The sequence below is a fragment of the Symphalangus syndactylus genome, chromosome 14 (assembly GCF_028878055.3).
Source record: "Symphalangus syndactylus isolate Jambi chromosome 14, NHGRI_mSymSyn1-v2.1_pri, whole genome shotgun sequence".
In the NCBI taxonomy this organism is placed as follows: domain Eukaryota; kingdom Metazoa; phylum Chordata; class Mammalia; order Primates; family Hylobatidae; genus Symphalangus; species Symphalangus syndactylus.
The window spans coordinates 13716819-13729892 of record NC_072436.2 but is presented as its reverse complement, the minus strand read 5'-3'; the positions used below and the strand labels follow the sequence as shown (position 1 = coordinate 13729892).

General features: G+C 55.3%; 1 protein-coding gene, 1 long non-coding RNA gene and 1 pseudogene across 2 annotated transcripts in view; 1 reads left to right on the top strand and 2 right to left on the bottom strand.

Annotated features, from left to right (window-relative positions):
- The window catches only part of LOC134732415 (mucin-2-like), a 242186-nt gene that overhangs the window by 22621 nt on the left and 206491 nt on the right, over window positions 1-13074 (bottom strand). The window lies entirely within an intron of this gene.
- LOC129463367 (uncharacterized) lies at window positions 7724-7819 on the bottom strand (annotated as a pseudogene).
- Window positions 12097-13074, top strand: part of LOC134732419 (uncharacterized) — a 61690-nt gene continuing 60712 nt past the window's right edge. Inside the window, exon 1 of the long non-coding RNA XR_010115561.1 lies at window positions 12097-12213. This is a non-coding gene — a long non-coding RNA (uncharacterized lncRNA). The remainder of the gene's footprint in view (window positions 12214-13074) is intronic.

Genomic DNA, 13074 nt, shown 5'->3' with positions numbered 1-13074 from the left:
ACTCTGGGACCGGCTGGGCCCCAGGAGGGCTGTGACCTTTCATGGCCATGATGTTAGGACAGAGACAAGGACCAAGGATGGTGATTCCTTCCCAAAGGGCCACGGCCGTCTGGTGAGGCTGAGCAGGCAGGAGCTGAGAGAGGCAGCCTCCCTCCTTTCTCCCTCTCTCCACCATCAGCATCAGCTCCGTTGCCCAAGGTGGTCGTCCTCTGCAGGGGCTGGGGCTTGTAAGGCAATGCCCCCTGCCCCCACCTGGCGGTGGTTACTCTCTGATTCCTGGGGCCTGCCCGACCTTCACTGCAGCAGGGTTTTATGAGCGGCCTCACCACTTTATCAATTGCTGTTGCCTTTTATTACTTCTCAGGGGCTTTATCTCAGCGGCTGCCTTGCCTCCTGGCTAAATGAGGATTAATTTTTTAACAGGATTATGTGCTGTGGGTTAGCTGTACTCTCTGGGGACGGCCAGGCCCTCCCCTCCCTCTTAGCCCCTCCCTCCCCCCAGGCCTCCCTCGCTGGTTTGCTGGGAGCAGGGGCTCCATGTGGGGGCTCCAGGAGCTGGGGGCTGTATCATTCCAGACTCTGGGATGCGGGTGGGGTGGCGAGGGCCAGACCTGGACTCTGGGTGGTGGAGACGTCCTTGGGCAGAGCCTGCCCTGCAGGAGGAAGTTCCTTTAGAGGTTTCAGCCGCTTCTTGAAGGACACCAGACTTGGCCACTGAGGAGCTGGGAGTGGGAAGAGATGGAGCAGGAGCAGGAGCAGGGGGACATGGGGAGAGAGGGGAAGGGGGCCACCTTGCCAAGCCCGCCTGCCCCGGTATCTCAGAGCAGCACAGCCTGAACGTGGCCAGCATCAGACTTTCTTGGTCCTTCTCCTAGAATGCAATTTCAATTTTCCACCAAAGTTTGATAAAGGTGAGCCTGTTCTCACCCCTCCTGTGTCTATCACCTGGAGGACAAAACCCAGGATCCCATCTCCAGCTCTCCGTGCCACCATCTCCTTCACAAACCAGAGGGAGGCCTCCTTCTTTGCCCATCAGGAAAGCCTCTGCGTCAGTCCAGGGTGGGCCTCCAGATACCAGTCTTGGGGGCATCTCCCTGTTGCCCCAGGCAGAGCTGAGGCCCTTGTGGGCTACCCTTGTGATTTTTCTGTTGGGCCTCATGTCCTCTCTGGAGTTATGAATTTGCGGGTGTGCTTACCCACCCGCTGGGGGCCCCTGAAAGGGACACCTTGATACTGCCTTCATATCTAGGCACATGGGAGGTACTAGGTATGTTTATGGAAGGAGTGATGAATGGATGGATGAATGAATGAATGAAGGGATGAGTGCCTGAGAGAGGAAAGGAGGGGGTCATTGGCTCCCTGAAGGGGCCCAGGGCTGACTTGTTCACAGCTCCCTCTTCCCTTGGCTGAACCCAGGGCGGGCTGGCAGCTGTAGGCCTGGGATGTTTGAGCGGCAGCCTCGTGGGCAGCTGGGTTGATGGGGTGAGGTCCTGGCCAGAGGGGAAACTGTCCCTGTTCGGGTCTTGCTTCTCCGGAGTTCCTGCTCTGCAGGTGTGTGCAGACCTGGCTTAGCTGATGTAACGAATGACCACACACTGAGTGGCTTCAAGCAGCAGTCATGCATTCTGGTGGCCTGGGTGTCCTTGGCTTGTGGCTGCATCCCTCCTGCTCAGCCACCATCCTTAAGAGGGCTTCTCTGTGTCTGTCCCTACGACTCCTATAAGTACACCAGCCCTTGGATGTGGGGCCTGCCTGAATAACCCAGGATGACCTCATCTCCTCATCCTTCACTTAATTCCATCTGCAAAGGCCCTCCATCCAAAAAAGGCTGTATTCGCATATTCTGGGAATTAGGACAGGGTCATATCCTTTTGGGGGACCAAGCTTCAACCCATAAAATACCCATATGCTTGATGAACCACCTTCCTCCTCTCTGGAAGCCTCTGTGCTCAAGCCTAGAGTTTCTGGGTGTGAGTCTATGCCCCTTTGTGACTGTCCTGTGTCCTGTTTTTTTTTTTTTTTCTTTTTTGAGATGGAGTCTTGCTTAGTCACCCAGGCTGGAGTGCAGTGGCAGGATCTTGGCTCACTGCCAGCTCCGCCTCCCGGATTCACGCCATTCTTCTGCCTCAGCCTCCTGAGTAGCTGGCACTACAGATGCCTGCCACCACACCCGGCTAATTTTTTGTATTTTTAGTAGAGACAGGGCTTCACCGTGTTAGCCAGAATGGTCTCGATCTCCTGACCTCGTGATCCACCCGCCTCGGCCTCCCAAAGTGCTGGGATTACAGGCATGAGCCACCGCGCCCGGCCTGTCCTGTGTTTTTTTTTTTTTTACATTTATTTTTTGAGACAGGATCTCACTCTGTCACCCAGGCTGGAGTACAGTGGTGAGATCATGGCTCACTGTGTAGCCTCGACCTCCTGGGCTCAAGCCATCCTCCCATCTCAGCCTCCTGAGTAGCTGAGACCACAGGTGTCTACCACCACGCCCAGCTAATTTTTAAAATGTATTCGTAGAGACAGGGTCTCCCTATGTTGCTCAGGCTGGTCTTGTACTCCTAGGTTCAAGGGATCCTCCTGCCTCAGCCTCTCAAAATGTTGGGATTACAGGCATGCCTGGCATGTCCCTCGTTTATTTGTTCATGTGTACCACTCCTGGGTATACACCCAAGAGAATTGGAAGCAGGGTCTCAAAGAGATACTTGCACACAGGTGTTCATAGCAGCTTATTCACAAAAGCAAAAATGTGGCAACAGGCCGGGCATGGTGGCTCACGCCTGTAATCCCAGCATTTTGGGAGGCTGAGGCGGGTGGATCACCTGAGGCCAGGAGTTCGAGACCAGCCTGACCAATATGGTGAAACCCTGTCTCTACTAAAAATACAAAAATTAGCCGAGCATGATGGTAGACACCTGTAGTCCCAGCTACTTGGGAGGCTGAGGCGGGAGAATCGCTTGAACCCGGGAGGCGGAGGTTGCAGTGAGCCGAGATCGTGTCACTGCATTCCAGCCTGGGCGACCAGAGCGAGACTCTGTCTTAAAAAAAAAAAAAATGTGGAAACAACTCAAGTGTTCCATGGCCCCAGCTGCCTATGACATGACAATGAACTCCAAGGTCCTGAGGCTGATTTTGAGGAGCACCAGAATGGGGAGGCGACTTCACCCCTGGAGAGCGGGGCACGGGCAGGGCTGGGCAGAGAGGCACAGACTCAGTGCAGCCCCTGCCTCTGGGATCTCCATGCAGCAAGGCCTGAGGTGTGGTCTCTGGGGGCTCAGGCCCCGGTGCAGCTTGGGAGCCACTGGGCAGTAGTGGGGGGTTCTTTGGCTCTGTCCCGTCCTCTTTGTGATTTCGGGTGATGCCCCCTGTGAGCAGCAGGAGTTTAACAAGCCCCGTGCTCTGCAGGGCTCTGGACGGCACACAGAGGCTCCTCCACTCACGATGGGGTCCCTGTAAACCTGTCGCAAGTGGAACATATCCTGTCAAAAATGCATTTACTGGCCGGGTGCCGTGGCTCACGCCTGGAATCCCAGCACCTTGGGAGGCCGAGGCAGGCAGACAGCTTGAGGTCAGGAGTTTGAGACCAGCCTGGCCAACATGGTGAAACCCCATCTCTACTAAAAATACAAAAATTAGCTGGGTGGGGTGGTGCATGCCTGTAATCCCAGCTACTCGTGAGGCTGAGGCACGAGAATCACTTGAATCCAGGAGGTGGAGGTTGCAGTGAGCCGAGATGGCACCACTGCACTCCAGCCTGGGCGACACAGTGAGACTGTATCACAAAAAAAAAAAAAAAAAAAAAAGGGCATTTAGTATGCCTAACCGCCCTCCAGCTCAGCCCAGGTGACCTCAGATGTGCTCAGGACACTCCCATTAGCCTCTAGGTGGGCAAAATCAGCTCACACAAAGCCTGCTTTTTTTTTTTTTTGGGACAGACTCTCACTCTGCTGCCCAGGCTGGAGTGCAGTGGTGTGATTATAGCTCACTGCAGCTTCAAACTCCTGGGCTTAAATGATCCTCCTGCCTTAGCATCCCAAGAAGCTGGGACTACAGGTATGTGCCACCATGCCTGGCTAATTTAAAAAAAGTTTTGTTTTGCTTTGTAGAAATGGGGTCTCGCCATGTTGCCAAGGCTGGTCTTGAACTCCTGGGCTCAAGCCATCCTCCTGCTTTGGTCTCCTAAAGTGCTGGGATTACAGGCATGAACCACTGTCCCCGGCTCATGAAGCTATTTTTCTAATCAAGTGTTGATTTTCTTGTGCAATTTGTTGAATACTGTACTGAAAGTGAGCATGGTTGTGTGGGACTCAAGTGCCGTTGCTGCTGAGTTCCGGCCGCATTCTTACCATCGTGGAGTCGGGGCCCGTCGGTGGAACCATCCTGAGGCAGGGCCAACTGTGTAGGAATCTGCTGTTTGCAGAGATTTTTGTTGGTGATCACCAGGCTTGGACTCTGAGAACCTTGGAGGAACCCAGCGGGGAGCATGCAATGCAGAGTGGGACGTTCACTGGACCAGGGAGGTCGGGCCGTGGTTAGGAACCTGGGGGAGGAAGAGCAGAGGGGGTTGGGGGTCTGAGCTTTTCTCAGTGGCTCAGCCACGACCCTGGGCTACCCCTGCCCCAGGCCTCCCTCCTGTGCCCGTGAGCTGGGGGTGATCATTAGTGTCCCTTCCCCCAGCACGTAGGGCTGTGCCAGGCACAAGGAGGAGCCTTGCCTCGTTCCCACTGAGGACAGACCACCCGGGAGAGCACTCGGACAGCCTCGGGGAAGATGAGGGTGGGTCCAGGAGATGCCGAGGGTGGGTCCAGGAGATGCCAAGGGCTGGCCCTTGGGCAGGTTTTTCAACAGTGCCTCTGCCCCGCCACCCCTGTGCCCTTGGCTGTCACCACAGGGTCTCAGAGAGGAGAGCCATGTGGCTCAGCATGGCCAGGGGCAGGCTAGACTGTCCTGCTGCAGAGGACCCACCGGGGCCCAGTGGGACAGCCCTCCCCCTCCCCCTGGGACTCCATGGCCTGTGCTGTCCTCCTGCCCAAGAAGCTTCCCTCTGAGGCATCTCAGGTCCGGGTCGGTCCTGCTCACCCAGGAGGCCCATGGTAAGAAGGAGGGTGAGACATAAACAATTTCCCTGTCCTCTGCCGCAGGCTCTGGCGTCAGCGTGCTTTGCATGCAGCCTTTTCCCTGGGCAGCGAGGGCCTGAGTGGGCGCCTCCCCCACCACCTCCCGGGTGTCAGCCCCAGACTGCCCCATGGCTCCACCCCTGTTCAGAGCCACTCAGCCCCCAGGAAAGGTGGCTGGGTCACGAGTTGGGGATATGGGGGGCGGGGTCAGTGCCTGCTAGTTGGCGCCAGAAAACCACCTTTGCTGGACTTGGCTTTGAGGGATGGCAAGGGGGCCTCGGAGACACTGTCCTCCCTCCGCCCTGTACCCCTAGGGTACCCGCGGTTACTCAGTTCCTGACTGCCTGCTTTGGGCTGGGATCCCAGGACCCACCCTCTCCTGGCTTCTGCTGAGCCATGCCCTCCGGGGGGGGGGGTCCCCTGCCTGGTGCCACCACCTTGCGAGTGTCACTCAGAGCCCCTGCTGCACGGAGCTGCGCTGTGGGTTTCTTTTTCTGTGTGGACCTGCAGAGAAGCTGCCTTGTCGCTGTTCCCTCATTGCTGGGGTATAAATCCTCGTTGTTACTATCTTCTTGGCCCTCTGCCACCAGCCATGGACTCTGGGGACACTCAGGACTCAGGCCTGGAATTTTCCCCAAGGTTTTTCCTAGGTGGGTTGGTGTAAACCCCCTCTTGCCCCAGAGGCTGAGCTCCCATGGGCAGGGGGAGAGTGGGAGCAGCTGTCTGGGGGCCAGGCTGCGGGGACAGTGTCCGGGGTTTCCTGTGGAAACGAAGAGTGCCCACCCCTGCCCTGGCTCCGGCCAGTGTCTGGTTGCCCTGGTGGGCAGGGAGTGGCGGCTGCAGAATGCACGAAGGTGGTGGGTGGGGTGGGAGTGGCTGGTGCTGACTTTGCCCAAAGGCCAGAGGTGCAGTGGGGCCCCTGACACCATGTGGCTAAAGCCTTCTCCGTTCACCAGGGCTGTTATCGCAGAGTCTTTCCGGAGAGCCCGCAAAGGGCCTGCTATCTCCAAAAACGTCTATCTTATAGGCACCTGGGTGTCTACTGTGTCCTGATATGGAGGAGAAGACATGCTATAGGAGATAATGTGGCTACCTTTGGCCACGTCAGGTGGATGAGAGATGGCCAACAGGTCACTGCAGGGCCTGCTCCCCCTACCTCCCCCATCAGGGGACAGGATCTCGTGTGTGTGTGTGTGTGTGTGTATGTGTGTGTATATATGTGTGTGTGTGTGTGTGTGTGTGTGGTGGAGAGGGGTGTCCCTCTGGTGCAGTCCTTGGGTAGGAAGCCACCTTGATATTGGTCCCATGGCCAGCGGTGTTGGCCTCATCATGACCACCTTCAGTCTCTGGACAGAAACAGGCTCCACTGAGCAGGTGCCCGGTGACACCTGGTGCGTTGGAGGGTGGGGCTGAGTCCGGGCGAGCCAGGACCTGCCAAAAGATCAGGGGGACGAGCATAGACCCCCCTCCACCAGCCCCGGGGCCCCACGAAGGAACATTCGGGCCGTCCCAGTTTGAGCCATGAGTTGTGTCCACGGCAGCCTCGCTTCCTTTGCTGGGCCTTGGCGGCGATAACGCCTGAATCTGTGCAGTTCTCCGGTGAGCTTTCTCCAGCTCAGCCTCTGTCGCCTCACAGGACACCTCAGTTCCCGGGCATTGATTCAGCACTTGCTGTGTGAAGGGAAACCAGAGAGGCCAGTCCTTGCTCCTGAGGACTCAAGGGTCTGGATGTGGAGGGAAACCCACACCCCACAACACTCCCAGACGATGAACGCAGCGCAGGGCCTAGGCTTACGCCAGGGATGTGGGACATAGGGCCCGGAGCCCATTTGGATGAGGGAGCGCCGTGCCATGGGCTGGAGGGACAGGGGGCCTTTGGTGGCCGGTGAAAGCATTTCGCCAGCTGAGAATATTCTTTTCGCTGGCCGTGTCTAATCTGGTTTCTGGGGAAGATAAGAGGAGGCTACATCAGCAGATGCCTGTCACCGTGGACTAAGAGCTGGCTCAGGGAATCCAATTCCAGCTCAGAACCCCAGGCCCCAGGAGCCGCTCGAGGCCGTGGCTCTGTCTGTTTTTGGACTCGAGGGACTCTGACCATGGTTGTGGACTCTCCCTAGAAAATATGCACACATAGCAATTTGCTGACCTGTCCTGGGAGCTCACGGGAGGCCCAAGGCAGTGGGGCTCGGGGGCAGGGAGCAGAGAGGCAGGGCCGGGGCCAGGGGAAAGAGGAGAGGAGAGAGCACGGGGGTGCTGTCCCCTTGAGGCTGCCGTGCAGGGGCTGGCTGCATTCTGAGGCTGGAGGAACAGCTCTGCCTTGCAGGGAATTAGCACAGTCTGCCTGTCAGGCTGCTTCACTTTGGGTTGGCTCCTGTGCCATTGAGGATGGCGATAGGGGAGGAAGGGCGGTGATGAGGGAGGGAGGGTCCTGATGTACCACCTGCCCCCAGATGGCCAAGGTGACCCTCCCTAGCATCCCTGAGGTTCGCAGGCATGTAGGGGAACCTCGGAGGGCACATCCCTTTGCTGTTTCTGCTGTTAAACGTGACCACAAACTTAGTGGTTTAAAACAATGCAAATGTATTTATTTTTTCCTCTTTTTTCCCTCATGTAAGACAGGTAATGTGCCACTGTTCTAAAGATGTTTCACGTCCCACGCAAGAGTGTGAAAACCCCCTCATCACACATATCAGCCACAAAAGGATCAAAACAATGCCAATTTATTATTTTAGAGTTCTGGGGGTCAGAAGTCCCATGGGGCTGCACTGGGCTAAAGCCACGGTGTCAGCAGGGCTGGCTCCTTCTGGAGGCTGGGGGCAGATGCATCTCCTGGCCTTTCCCGGCTTCTGAAGGCCACTGTGTTCTGGGCTTCAGTCGCAGGCTGGGGTGTTACCACACCCTCTGCTTTTGCACCATGTCTGCTCTGAGCCCCGCCTCTCTCTCACAGGGGCCCTTGTAATGCCATTGGGTTCACCTGCATGATCCTGGGGAGTGTCCCATCGCAGGACCCTCGGTCACACTGGCAGTGTCCCTTTTGCCATGAAAAGTAGCCCATTCACAGTCCTGGGATTAGGATATGGGCCTTTTGTGGGGCACCATTCTGCCCACTGTGGAGGGTGTGCAGGAGCGACCAGACCTCAGGGGAGCTCTCAAATTGACCTCATCCCCAGCACAAAGTCCAGGAGGGATGGCGTGAGGTGTCCAGGATGCTGGAGCTTGGTGGGGGCTGGGCAGGGACTCTGCTTAGGCACCCAGCCCCAATGTGAGGGGCCCATGGCTGTGGGCACAGGAGCCAGAAGGGAGAACTGATGACCCCCATAGACTTTCCTTCCCCAAACTCAGATCCCCTGAAACAGAGAGGTGAGGCTCAGGGGTGAAGGGCGAGCACCTTCTGCAATAAGATTTCCATGATGCCTGATCATGTCTGTAGGAGAAAGCCTATGTCTTTCTTTATTTTTATTTATTTTTTGAGACGGAGTCTTGCTCTGTCACCCAGGCTGGAGTGCAGTGGCTTGATCATAGCTCACTGCAGCCTCAACTTCCCAGCCTCAAACAATCCTCTCTTCTAGGCCTCCCAAGTAGCTGGGACTACAGGCACGTGTCTTGGGAGGCAATTTTTTTTTTTTTTTTTTAGAGACGTGGGTCTCACCATGTTGCCCAGGCTGGTCTCGAACTCCTGGCCTCAAGCAATCCTCCTGCCTTGATATCCCAAAGTGCTGGGATTACAGGCATGAGCCACCATGCCTAGTCTGTTTTCAAAAAAAAAATTTTTTTTTGAGTTGGAGTTTCACTCTTGTTGCCCAGGCTGGAGTGCAACGGTGCAGTCTTGACTGACTGCAACCTCTGCCTTCCGAGTTCAAGCAATTCTTCTGCTTCAGCCTTCTGAGTAGCTGGGATTATAGGCGCCTACCACCACATCCAGCTTATTTTGCATTTATTTTTATTTTTAGTAGAGTTGTGGTTTTACCATATTGGCCAGGCTGATCTTGAACTCCTGACCTCAGGTGATCTGCTCGCCTCGGCCTCCCAAAGTGCTGGGATTACAGGCGTGAGCCACCGTGCCTGGCCTCAAAATTTTTTAATGTAAGTTTTCAAATATACTCACACACGTGATCAGTGATCACCACAGATGCTTTATCGATAATCGCCACACTTGTTTCACGCATTGCTGTTGTCTGTTTGCTTTTCCCCTGTGGCTGAAGCATTTTCCATCCTGTAGCAAACATTCTGAAATTTTGTTCCTATGAACTTCAGGATGCAAGGTGCCAAGTACGGGAAACTCTGGAACACACTTGCGGCTCCCTTAGGGCAAGGTTCAAATTAACAGTCATTCCTTGGCACCCGCTCAGGCCCCATCCGGAATCACATTCCCCTGATTGTTTGCTTACATCCATCAGATGGAACACACAGGTTCCTAACAAGGCCCACAGTTTAAGTTTTGTGGTGGCGCCTCTTGAACCTCTCTTAACTCTAGATCAGGCGCCGCCCCCCGACCCCCATTGCTCCTCCCGCCACTTGTGATTTGTTGCAGAAACCAGATCAGCTGTCCTGCAAATGTGTCGCCTGTCGCGCAGCTGTTTGCCTCTCTGTGGTATTGCCTTGCCCCGTGTCTCCTGCAAATGGAAGCTGTGCTGCAGAAACGCCCTTAGATTCAGGCTCATCTTTCTTTGCCAGAAGCCTTTGTGGGCAGAGCTGTTAGAGCCACATGGAAGCAACTGTGATGCTAAGTGTGCCCAGTGGGTCCAGGTGGCCATAGCCCGAACTCACCCTGTGATGCCCTCGTTTTGTCATTACTGATCTCATCCATAACGCTTGCGAGAAATAATTATGTCATGAGAGGTGGCAAAATCATGGTTTCTCTCATGATCTCATCTCTTCACAATGAGTAGCTGAAATTCTTCTGTTAAAAACAACAACAACAAAAAAGACTGGGCACGGTGGCTCACGCTTGTAATCCCAGAGCTTTTGTGGGCCAAGGTGAGAGAGGCCAGGAGCTTGAGTCCAGCCTGGGCAACATGGCAAGACTCCATCTCTACAAAAAAATAAAACATTAGCCAGGTGTGGTGGTGTGCGCCTGTAGTCTCAGCTACTCAGGGGCTGAAGCAGAAGGATCCTTTGAGCCCAAGAGGTTAAGGCTGCAGTGAGCTGTGATTACACCACCGCACTTCAGCCTGGGTGATGGAGCGAGACCCTGTCTCTTAAATAAAACAACCAAACAGGCTGGGTGTGGTGGCTCACACCTATAATCCCAGCACTTTGAGAGGCCGAGGTGGGTGGATCACCTGAGGTCAGGAGTTTGAGACCAGCCTAGCCAACATGGTGAAACCCCATCTCTACTAAAAATACAAAAAATTAGCAGGGCCTGGTTGCGGACGCCTGTAATCTCAGTTACTCAGGAGTCTGAGGCGGGGGAATCACTTGAACCCAGGAGGCAGAGGCTGCAGTGAGCCGAGGTTGTGCCATTGCACTCCAGCCTGGGCAATAGAGCAAGACTCTGTCTCAAAAAAAAGAAACCAACCAAACAAAAACCAAAAAACCTTGCTGTTGTCCGCTAGAGTTATTGAGTTATCCCGAAATATAGTTTAAAAGGGAAATTCTTAATTCTTTTCTTTTAATTGACAACGTTCCGAATAGAGAGTTGGAGGCTTGTTTTTCCAGTGGATTACCGATGGGTTTTGGTTTGGTTTCTCTCTTTCAATCTATTTATAGCTTTTGTGTATTCATTGTGTATTCAGCAATTATACACAATGAATACACAAAAAATCACACAACCAATACACAAAAGGTATAAGTAGATTTAAAAGGCGAGATACCAAGGCTTGATTTTAGGCTCAATTTGTCCTCTCTTTGGCCAAGGATTTCTAATTTTTTCCCCTCAAAAGTGGTAGGCCAGGGTGCCATCCCGTCAGTGGTGGGAGGAAAGGTTAGTTGCCCCGGACAATAGGTGAATGCCAGGGTGCCAGTGTCAGGGAGGGGAAGGGCTGGTGGGTGAATGCCAGGGTGCCAGTGTCAGGGACGGAGGGGCTGGTGGGTGAATGCCAGGGTGCCAGTGTCAGGGATGGAGGGGCTGGCCGGTGAATGCCAGGGTGCCAGTGTCAGGGATGGAGGGGCTGGTGAGTGAATGCCAGAATGCCAGTGTCAGGGAGGGAGGGGCTTGTTGAAGAGAAACTCTTTCTTCAGGGCCATTGATTTTCCTACCTTGTTTGAAGTGCCTGGATTGGGCTCTCTGAAAACCAACAACATCTTATTAAAAGACAAGGGCTTCTTCTCTTTCTTTCTTTTTTTTTTTCTTTTTGAGACAGAGTTTCACTCTTGTTGCCCAGGCTGGAGTGCAATGGTGTGATCTCGGCTCACTGCAACTTCTGCCTCCTGGGTTCAAGCGATTCTCCTGCCTCAGCCTCCCGAGTACCTGTGATTACAGGCATGTGCCACCATGCCTGGCTAATTTTTGTATTTTTTAGTAGAGACAGGGTTTCTCCATGTTGGTCAGGCTGGTCTTGAACTCCCGACCTCAGGTAATCCGCCTGCCTCGGCCTCTCAAAGTGTTAGGATTACGGGCGTGAGCTACCGCGCCTGGCCTTTTCTTTCTTTAGAGACAGGGTCTCTCTCTGTCACCCTGACTGGAGTGTGGTGGCATGATCACGACTCACTGCAGCCTCGACCTCCCAGGTTCAAGCGATCCTCCCATCTCAGTGTCCTGAGTATCTGGGACCACCATGCCTCACTAATTTTTGTGCTTTTTTTTTTTTTTTTTCCTAGAGATGAGGTCTCGCCATGTTGCCCAGGCCTGGCAGGTGTTTCTGACAGTTCACAAAGCCCCTGCTGCTGGGGAAAGGGAAAGGAAGCCCCAGCTAAGACCCAATTAAGAAAATCCCAGAAACAAGAAGGAACTGACTGTTTGGCTTTGGTAATCTCCAGTGTGTCCACCAGGTGGTGCTGTCCAGCCACGAATCTTCCAGCTTTGATGTCGGGCTTCTGCCGAGGGCACCTCCAGGGCTGGGGTCTCATCGTGTTGTCCCCACTTTATTCCAACATCCACCCCAGGCCTGGGGGAGCCCAGGGAGGACCGAGTCTCCTGGGCCCCGCAGGGCGCACAGAGGTGAGTTTGGTGGTGCCGTCCCGACCTTGACAAGCATCCCAGTGAAGCAGGCTGAGCGCCCGGCTGGCTCCCTCAGGTCCCCTCCTCCGGGCCTTCTCCGCCCTGTTGATTTGGGTGTTTTAATGCAGGAAAGTAGGACACTGGTTGTCACCTGCCTGCTCCTACAAGGAAAATGCATGTTTGTGTGGTTATCCGTGGCCACCCCCACCAGGGCCTGCGGGGGGCCCAGTGCAGTGGAGGTGGGGAGGGCACTCATGGGCTCCAGGATCCGTGGAGAGTGAGTGTCAGCCGGAGGGCGTCCCCCGACCTCGGTCGGTGGAAGCTGCTCTTCCTGGGGGTCCCGCGGGAGGGCCGTGATGGGGGTGGGGGAGGAGGGGTGAACACTGGGCCCTGACTGGCCGCCTGTCCTTGGGTCTTGGCTGGTCCTAAGAGGGAATGGGAAGCACAGCTGGGGTCACAGCCTCAGCGGGGCTCCTGCCCTCCAGCCCCTCAGCATCCTCCCTGTGGGCGCTCTCCTGGGGGAAGTTCAGGGCAGGTGGCAAGTAGGGGGACTGTGGGACCAGGGAGAGGGGGTGGACATGCCCAGGGCCTGCCCTCTTGGCCTGTCGTGGAGACCCACCCAGGCACACCTAGGGGCTGACCCTCCCCTGCAGAGAGCAGGGTGAACCCCAGCTCTGCCCTCACCTAACAGCCGGGTTCGAGGGGAGTGTAATTTATAATGAACCCCACTCCTCCCCCAGCACCTGCCACAGGGAGGAGCCAGCCTCTCTCCTGACACCAAAGTCACGCTCCTGACCCTGCAGGCCACAGGGTGAGGAGGACCCAGAGGGGCAGCAGGGTGGGGGCGTTTCACAAGCCAGG